Source organism: Bufo bufo, chromosome 6 (genome assembly GCF_905171765.1).
Source record: "Bufo bufo chromosome 6, aBufBuf1.1, whole genome shotgun sequence".
In the NCBI taxonomy this organism is placed as follows: Eukaryota; Metazoa; Chordata; class Amphibia; order Anura; family Bufonidae; genus Bufo; species Bufo bufo.
The window spans coordinates 421,431,759-421,440,496 of NC_053394.1; positions in this window are offsets into that span (position 1 = coordinate 421,431,759).

Here is an 8,738-nt window from a genome sequence, read left to right on the forward strand (position 1 = left end):
GTATCTAAGCCAAGTAAATACACGTTGATGGACATACGTGGGATGTGACATTTTCTTTCTGGCCTGGAACTCTTCACGAAACTATGGATGTCTATCAACATGTTATCTGATATAATCATTACGAGGAAATTCCACATTAAATTATCCACAAAGACATTTTAAAAGATAACATTGGTGGAGTCTTTATGTAAGAACCCTAAGAATTCTCCAAACAGAGGGGTTGATCTGGTCTGTAGGTCACTCAGAACCCTACTTGCTTGTAAGAGGCTCTGCTTATGATGTATGGCTATTGACCCTGACACAGTAGCTCACTTGAGGATGATGGAGTAATGGAGGAAGACAGGAGATTTCAAAGGAACAGAACTTTACTCCTCTTGTGGTAACAAACACAATGGTTACAAACAGTGGCACTTGGTTGGGTGGTTATAGTCACAATTGGGCATGCAGATTGGTGGTGAAAAGTATTGTTGCACAGCTTAGTGGTTACAGTCTCATTTGGGTGTAGAGCTTGGTAGTGGCAGTCTCTGAATCTCCCACAGTTTGGTAGTCTCAGTCTCTGATTGGCGCACAGCTTGGAAGTTGCTATTTCTGATGGGCCCACAGCTTGCATTCACTGATGGGCACACAGCCTAGTAGTTACAGTCTCTGTTGTACACACAGCTTAGTAGTTGTGGTCTCTGATGGCCACACAGCTTGTTAGTTGCACTCTCCGATAGCCACACAGCTTAGTAGTTGCAGTCTCTGATGAAACACATCTTAGTGGTTGTAGTGTCTGATGGGCACAACGTATGGTAGCTGCATTCTCTGTTGGGCACACAACTTGGTAGCTGCATTCTCTGATGGTTACACAGCTAGACAGTTGCAGTCCATGATGGGCGTACAGCTTGGTAGTTGCACTCTCTGATTGTCACATGGCTTGGAAGTTGCAGGCTTAGGTGGACACAGTTTGGCAGTACAGTCTCTAATGGACACTCTGCTTGGTGGTTACAAGTAATGGTGCACAGCTTGGTGGTTGAAATCTGTCATGGGCACAGAAGTTGATGGTACAGTCTCTGATAAGCTCACAGAGCAACTGACAGTATAAGTTCATGCAGGGCCTCCATTGTCTTGCCACTGTCTCGGTGTCTACTCATGCTTTTAGACTGGAACAGCACACCAACCACAGCAGTTTGCTTTAGTAACTGGAAGTGGTCTGAGAATGCTCAACCCCTCTCTACAGATCCATTCCTTTATCAGTTGCAGTATTAGTCCCATGCAAAACTTTCTTGCACCACACAGTCTATTTATATTTCACTTTACACTAGTGACTAGAATTCATGCATAAACTGCTAATAGGAATAATAGAGCAATGGCACTGCATACAGTCATAAGAATAGATGCACCGGAATTGTTATCACAGGGGTTATGCAAGTAGTTACTAAAACAGACATGTCAGGAGAGGTGACAGCTCCTCTTTAATTGAAGGGTGCTGGCCAGTGCTATGTGGTAGCATCTCCAAAATGCTGCTCTGAAATTTCTAACTCTTGGAGTGGTCATTAAGGACATCATATTGCAATGTCAATAGGAATGGAAGAGAAAATTGTAGCAGAGTGATGTCCTCCCCCTGGCCAGGCTCTATCACCTGGAAGGGATTCTACTTCAGCTTTAGGAACCCAAAGTCCACTCGATGGACTTTTTTCAGCTCTACTTACTAAAAGAAAATTAAACTGAGGAACCATCTTTCCAGATCTGAACAGATAAACACATGAATAATATGTATTATGTTCTATTTCATTACTTTATCATGAAAGTGCTGGATTAGTGTCAACAGCTGAACTTAAGATAATTTCTTAAAATTGTGCGCTGAGTCATTGACAGATAAAGTGTTGGTTGTATTGCCACCTGCTTTTCTTTCAGTACATAGAGCAGAGCGAACCGGTTTCCTAGAAAAACTAGAAATGTATGCACATTATCACGTGTGAGAGAAGGTTATATCAAGGCAGCAGATCAGTGCTGAACTAAATAAAACTTGAGTGGTAGGTATGTGATAACTATCTAGAGAATCGTTCTTTATGAAGGTAGGTACATCAAGTGCTCGGCAATGTACAGGCTCGGTTACAAGGTTGTCATGCTGTCCTCAATAATGAAGATGTTTTGCACGTGTTTCCTACAATTTGAAGTTTGAGCTGGTTTGCAGACCATGCTCAATGATAGAGCAAGATCCCCGATGGACCCTGTGACTTTTTGACCATCTGATGTGTATGATGACCCCCTGACTCTGCTATAGGAGTCTGAAAATGTCTTTCTTCCCTCTCTGCATTCACTATATATGAATGCTCAGCTGAGCCAAGCATGGATATATATGAGAGTTAGCTGTCAACCAAACAATCATTCTGTTACCTAATGTCTATGGCCAGCTTTAAAAACTATATGGAAAAAAGTATTGAGGCACCTATATATTCCACCATCAGGACCTTTTATGACCTCCCATTCTAAATCTATAGGCAGTGGTACGGGGTTGTCCTCCTTTTGCTCCTCTGGGAAGGCTTTCTATAAGATTGGAGTGTGTCCGTGGAAATTTTTGCCCATTCATCCAGAAGATCATTTGTGAGGTCAGACACTGATGCTGGTGCTGGATGAGAGGGCCTGGCTCACAATCTCCATTCTAGTTTATCCCAAAGGTGTTTCATGGGGTTGAGGTCAGGGCTCTGTGTGGCTGGTTAACTTCTTCCACAGCAAACTCCCCTAACCATGCATTTATGGACCTTGCTTTGTGCACTGGGGCACAGTTATGTTGGAACAGAGAAGGGCCTTCCCCAAATTGTTCCCACAAAGCTGAAAATGTACAATTGTCCAAAATGTATTGGTCTCCAGAAGCATTAAGATTTCACTTCACTGGAACTAAGGGGTTGAGGCCAACCCCTAAAAAACACCTCCATAACATTATCTCTCCTCCACCAAACTCTACAGCTGGTATAGTGCCGTCAGGCACGTAACGTTCTCCTGGCAGTCACCAAACTCAGGCTCGTCCATCAGACCTAGAGATGGAGAAGCACGATTGGTCACTCCACAGAAGACGTTTCCACTGCTCCAGTGGTGGCATGCTTTACCCCACTCCATCTCACACTTGGCATTGTGCTTGGTGATGTAAAGCTTACATGCAGCTGCTCATCCATGGAAACCCATGCCATGAAGTTTCCGATGCAGCACAGTTTTTGTGCTGATGTTAATGTCTGAAGTTTGCTCTTTGCAGATATGGAGTCAGCAGAGGGTTGGTGACTGTTATGCACTATGCACTATGCTCCTTAGGGCTCATTCACACGGCCGTATGAACGGATCCTCATCCGTTCCGCAATTTTGCGGAAGGTCTGCGGATCCATTCATTTCTATGGGCCCTCAAAAGAGGGTGCCGTCCGCATCGGTTATTCCGTAACGCGGCTCCGCAGAAAAGATAGAACATGTCCTATTCTTATCCGCAATCACGGACAAGAATAGGCATTTTCTATTATGGTTGCGGCCATGTGCGGTCCACAAATTGCGGAACGCACATGGCCGGTGTCCGTGTTTTGCGGATCCGCAAAGCACTACAGCCGTCTGAATGGGCCCTTAGCACTAGGTGACCTGCTCTGTAACTTTACCTGGTCTCCACTTCATAGCTGAGTTGCTGTTTTTCCTTACATTTTGCAATAATACATATAACGGATATTGGTGGAATATCTCAGAGGGAAGAAATTTCTGGTAGTGACTTGTGGCAGTAGTGGCATCCTATTACAGGACCATGCTGAAATTCAGTGAGCTCTTTAGAATGACCAATTCTTTCACAAATGTGTGTAAAGGCAACTGCATGGAGCGGGGCTGGATTTTATACACCTGTGGTATTGGCAGACTGCAGGGCTAGATTTAGAAAACCTGTGGTAATGGCACAATAAAAAATCTGAATTCAGTGATCAAGACACGTGTCCCAATACTGTTCTCTATATAGTGTAGATTTACACTGAACAAAAATATAAATGCAACACTTTCGGTTTTGCTCCCATTTTGCATGAGCTGAACTCAAAGATCGGAAAAATTTTCTACATACACAAAAGACCCATCACTCTCAAATATTGTTCACAAATCTGTCTAAATCTGTGTTAGTGAGCATTTCTCCTTTGCCGAGATAATCCATCCCACCTCACAGGTGTGGCATATCAAGGTGCTGATTAGACAGCATGAATATTGCACAGGTGTGCCTTAGACTGCCCACAATAAAAGGCCACTCTGAATTGTGCAGTTTTCTCACACAGCAGAATGCCACAGAGGTCGCAATGTTTGAGGGAGCGTGCAATTGCCATGCTGACTGCAGGAATGTCTACCAGAGCTGTTGCCCTTGCTATGAATGTTCATTTCTCTACCATAAGCCGTCTCCAAAGGCGTTTCAGAGAATTTGGCAGTACATCCAACTGGCCTCACAACCGCAGACCACGTGTAACCACATCAGCCCAGGACCTCAACATCCAGCATGTTCACCTCCATGATCGTCTGAGACCAGCCGCCCGGCCAGCTGCAGCAACAATCGGTTTGCATAACCAAAGAATTTCTGCACAAACTGTCAGAAACCGTCTCAGGGAAGCTCATCTGCATGCTCGTCGTCCTCATCGGGATCTGGACCTTACTGCAGTTCGTCGTCGTAACCGACTTGAATAGGTTATTGGTTAATTACTCAGGGCCTCCCCTTAAACCTCACACTCTCACCTCCCCCAATACCTTCCCAATAAGACACCACACACTCTGCTTGGATTAAATCGGCCACAGCAGCCATTTTATTATTAAAATAAATACGTCCATAAATAACAATAACATTAACCTTAACATTAACCCCTGACGAGAAGATCGTAGAAGCCCCAAAATTTTACCATCCATAAGAAGCCAACCTGGCAATTCCATCTTGCCTCCAGCCGTAAAACACCAGCTTGGAGACACAAACTGATGGACGCCTCTCCGAACCAACCAAGTGCCTGAAACTATGAGAGTCCAGCCCCACCATTGAGGCTCTCCCATTTCCAATACCGTCATATACCACCAGCTTCTAGGATCTCCCACCGCCAACGACGCGCAGCTTGAACCCTAAAAACTTCCTTCAAGCCTGCGCGTTCCTCCACAAACGTAAAGCCCGTTCGATTCCAACCTGCAAACCCAGGGCCCACAAATCAATGCCCACAGCATTCTAATGAACCCCATCCGCTCTCCAAAATCCTCCACTCCCCGACTCCAAATCAGTGCCTGACCGCCACTGCCCCATTACGCGCCATAAGCCTCACAATTGCCCTATTAACCTTCACTCTGGCCTTGTTAATGCACTCCACCGAACGTGCCTCCCTCCAGGTCTTACGGGCTACTATGTCAGACCAAACCGTTACCAGACCCGGAAACATGGACCACAATCTCAGAAGGTCGAACTTTATATCCTTAATCAATTCCCTGCAAGGCTTGACTCCCAAATCATTACCCCATTACATGCAACACTAATATATCGGGGGCTCGATCCAACCTCGCAAAACGGTGCACTTCCCTTAACACGCTCCCCCATAACATACCCCTACACCCCAGCCACCGTAACACCGCTTCATCCCTACTGAAACCAAGCTGCCGTCCTTGTGGTCGCACGTCCGCCCGAAGCGCCCCCCAGAAAACAAAAGAATGCCCAAGAATCCACACCAAAACCGCACCTGCAACACAACAAAAAGGGGATTAATAACAGCTCCACCAATCACCAACCACCCAAACGAACATAAGATTTAAAACGCGAAGATTCCCACCTCCCTATCTTCTTAATCACCTCTTCACTCAAACCCAACCTGGCCGCCTCCGTTGCCGCCCCAATCCTGAAGGAATGACCCGTAAAATCCCTAAAGTCCATTTCTAATGCCCCCAAACATTTTTTAAACACTGCCACAAACTGAAAACCTGACAGAAATGACCCTTCCTCGTGCCGTAGCAGGGGTCCCGTCTCCTCAAAACTCACCCCCTCCCTGTATTCTCTTAAGCAGCGTACCGAACACAACACACACCCCGGCACCTCAAACAGTGTCACGCTACAGCCTCTACCCTCCCTATCCGTTTTAGATAAGCGGATCCGCACCACCACCCTATCACCATACAAGTCCACATCACCCCCACACAAACTACCTGCCTTACGAACACTGGGACACACTAGTTCACCCAAACGAAAAACGCTAACGAAAAAGCCAACCTAAACAACCGCACCTCACCCACTGATCTACAAATCAAACCCACCTGCGCACCAATCCGCAACAATAAAGCGAACTAAACTGGCCACCTACGATCAGCCACTCGCTTACCCCTTCTACATCCTTTCAATACCTGTCGTACCAAGAAGGTCTCCGTAACATCCTGGAGGCCCCTTAATTTAAACCCGAACGCCAAACCCGCCATAACCCGAATCACCTGCGCTACCGACCATCCATTCTCTGCCATGTTCCCCAAGAACAATACCAACGGAATCTCACCCTCATCAATGCCCATACCCAACTCAGCGCACCACCGCTCCCAATCTCTCCATGCCTTACCGTAGGCCATCCAAGTTCCAGCGCTCAAAGACTCCCTCAACAACCCTGCTACTGTACCTCCAAGAGCCCCCAAAGAAACTCGGGAGACACCAGCCCGACTGCCTCTGCTTCCGGGGCCAGCTGACGAAAACGCTCCCACTGTAAACGAGAAAGAGAGTCAGCTACCCCATTATCAACACCCGGCACATGTACAGCCACAATCCAAGTGCTAATCTCTAAACAACGTAACACTAAATGCTGCAATAACTTAACCACAGGGGGAGACGACGCCGTCAGCCCATTGATCGCCTGCACCACCCCCAGGTTGTCGCAGTGAAAACGAACCTTCCTATTGCTGAACCTATCCCCCCAGAGCACCACCGCCAGCACAATCGGAAACAACTCCAGCAACGCCACGTTCCGAACCCAACCCCTCAACACCCAAGACTCGGGCCACCGTCCCGCACACCACTGGCCATTACAGAACACTCCAAAGCCCACACCCCCCGCAGCTTCCGAATATAAATCAAAATCGAAACTATCCACCGCATCTCCCAACACCAATGCCCTACCATTAAAATCCCTCAAAAACCTCTCCCAAACCGCCAAGTCCCCCTTCAACTCGCGACCCAAGCGAATAAAATGATGCGGGGCAACCACCCCCCCTGTAGCGGACGCCAACCTCCAACATAAAATGCGCCCCATCGGAATAATCCGACAGGCGAAATTTAACTTTCCCAACAATGATTGCAAGTCCCGCAAGCGAATCTTGGGAGCCCTCACTGCATTCCCCACCACCATCCTCAAATCCTGTACCTTTTCCTCCAGCAACCGACACTCCATTCTAACCGTGTCAATAACGATGCCCAGAAAACTCAACTCCGTCGTGGGCCCCACCGTCTTCCCCGCCGCCAACGGCACCCCAAATGACTCAAAAACAGACTGTAACGTGGACAACAACAACGAACAAACCCGCGAATCTGCCGGAACTAAGCATAAAAAATCGTCAAGGTAATGGATAAGCGACACACACCCCGAGACATCCTTCACTACCCATTCCAGGAAAGAACTGAATGTTTCAAAGTATGCACAGGACACCGAGCACCCCATTGGCAGACACCTATCCACAAAATACCCGCCATCCCAGAAACAACCTAACAAGTGTAAACTATCTGGGTTAACGGGCAACAACCGGAACGCCGCCTCAATGTCCATTTTTGCCAATAAGGCCCCCAGCCCCAATTTACGTACCCAACCTACCGCCGCATCAAAGGAGGTATAGACCACCGAACAGAGCTCAGGATCAATACCTTCATTGACCGACGCCCCCTTTGGAAAGGATAAGTGATGAATGAGCCGAAACTTGTTCGGCTCTTTCTTGGGCACCACCCCCAAAGGGGAAACCTGCAAATTCACCAACGGTAACTCAGCAAAAGGCCCATCCATTCTACCCAACGCCACCTCCTTAGCCAGTTTCTCTGATACCACCTCCATATGCTCTAAAGCCGAACGCAGAATCTTCCTAACCCCCAACACCTGCTCCCCCGGGCAAGACGGAATACTGAAACCGTCTGTAAAACCTTTCCTCAAAAACTCTGCCGCTCCCCTGTCTGGGTATCTATCTAGGTACCGCGCTATCACGCCCACCCGCACCCGCGTCTGACCCTTTCGCACCAGCCTCCCCCCCCCTCTGCTTCGCTCCCCTGAAACAACGGCTAGCCCCATGACCTCCCCCGCAGGAAGAACACTCGTGCTTGAATTTACACTTTGGCCCAAACTTGCAACTCCCCTCATTAAAGGGATTCTGTCACCAGGCTTCACCCCTGTCAGCTAAACATATGCTGATGTTCAGGGCCTCATCAGGATTCATAATGTGGGCTTCTAAATGTGATCCGTAGCCTTATTTTGCTAAAAAACAGGTTTTACTAACCTGTCACTCAAAGAAATAAGGTGCCCAAGGGGATGTCAAGGGATGCAAGGTGCCGGCCGCACCCACAGCCGTTCGTGCCCAGCGCCGCCTTTCCAGACTTCTGCACCGCCTCCTAAGGCTCTGAGAGGCTGGCGCCAGAGTGCAGGTCATACCTGGGTTGAGCGAAGTGTCGGCGCATGCGCACTTCGCTTTAAGAAGCCAAATGGAGAAGTCCGCACGGGCGCATCAGGCAGAGCCCTGTGTGCACGCGCGAGATCTTACAGCAGGAGGAGGGAGGGAGA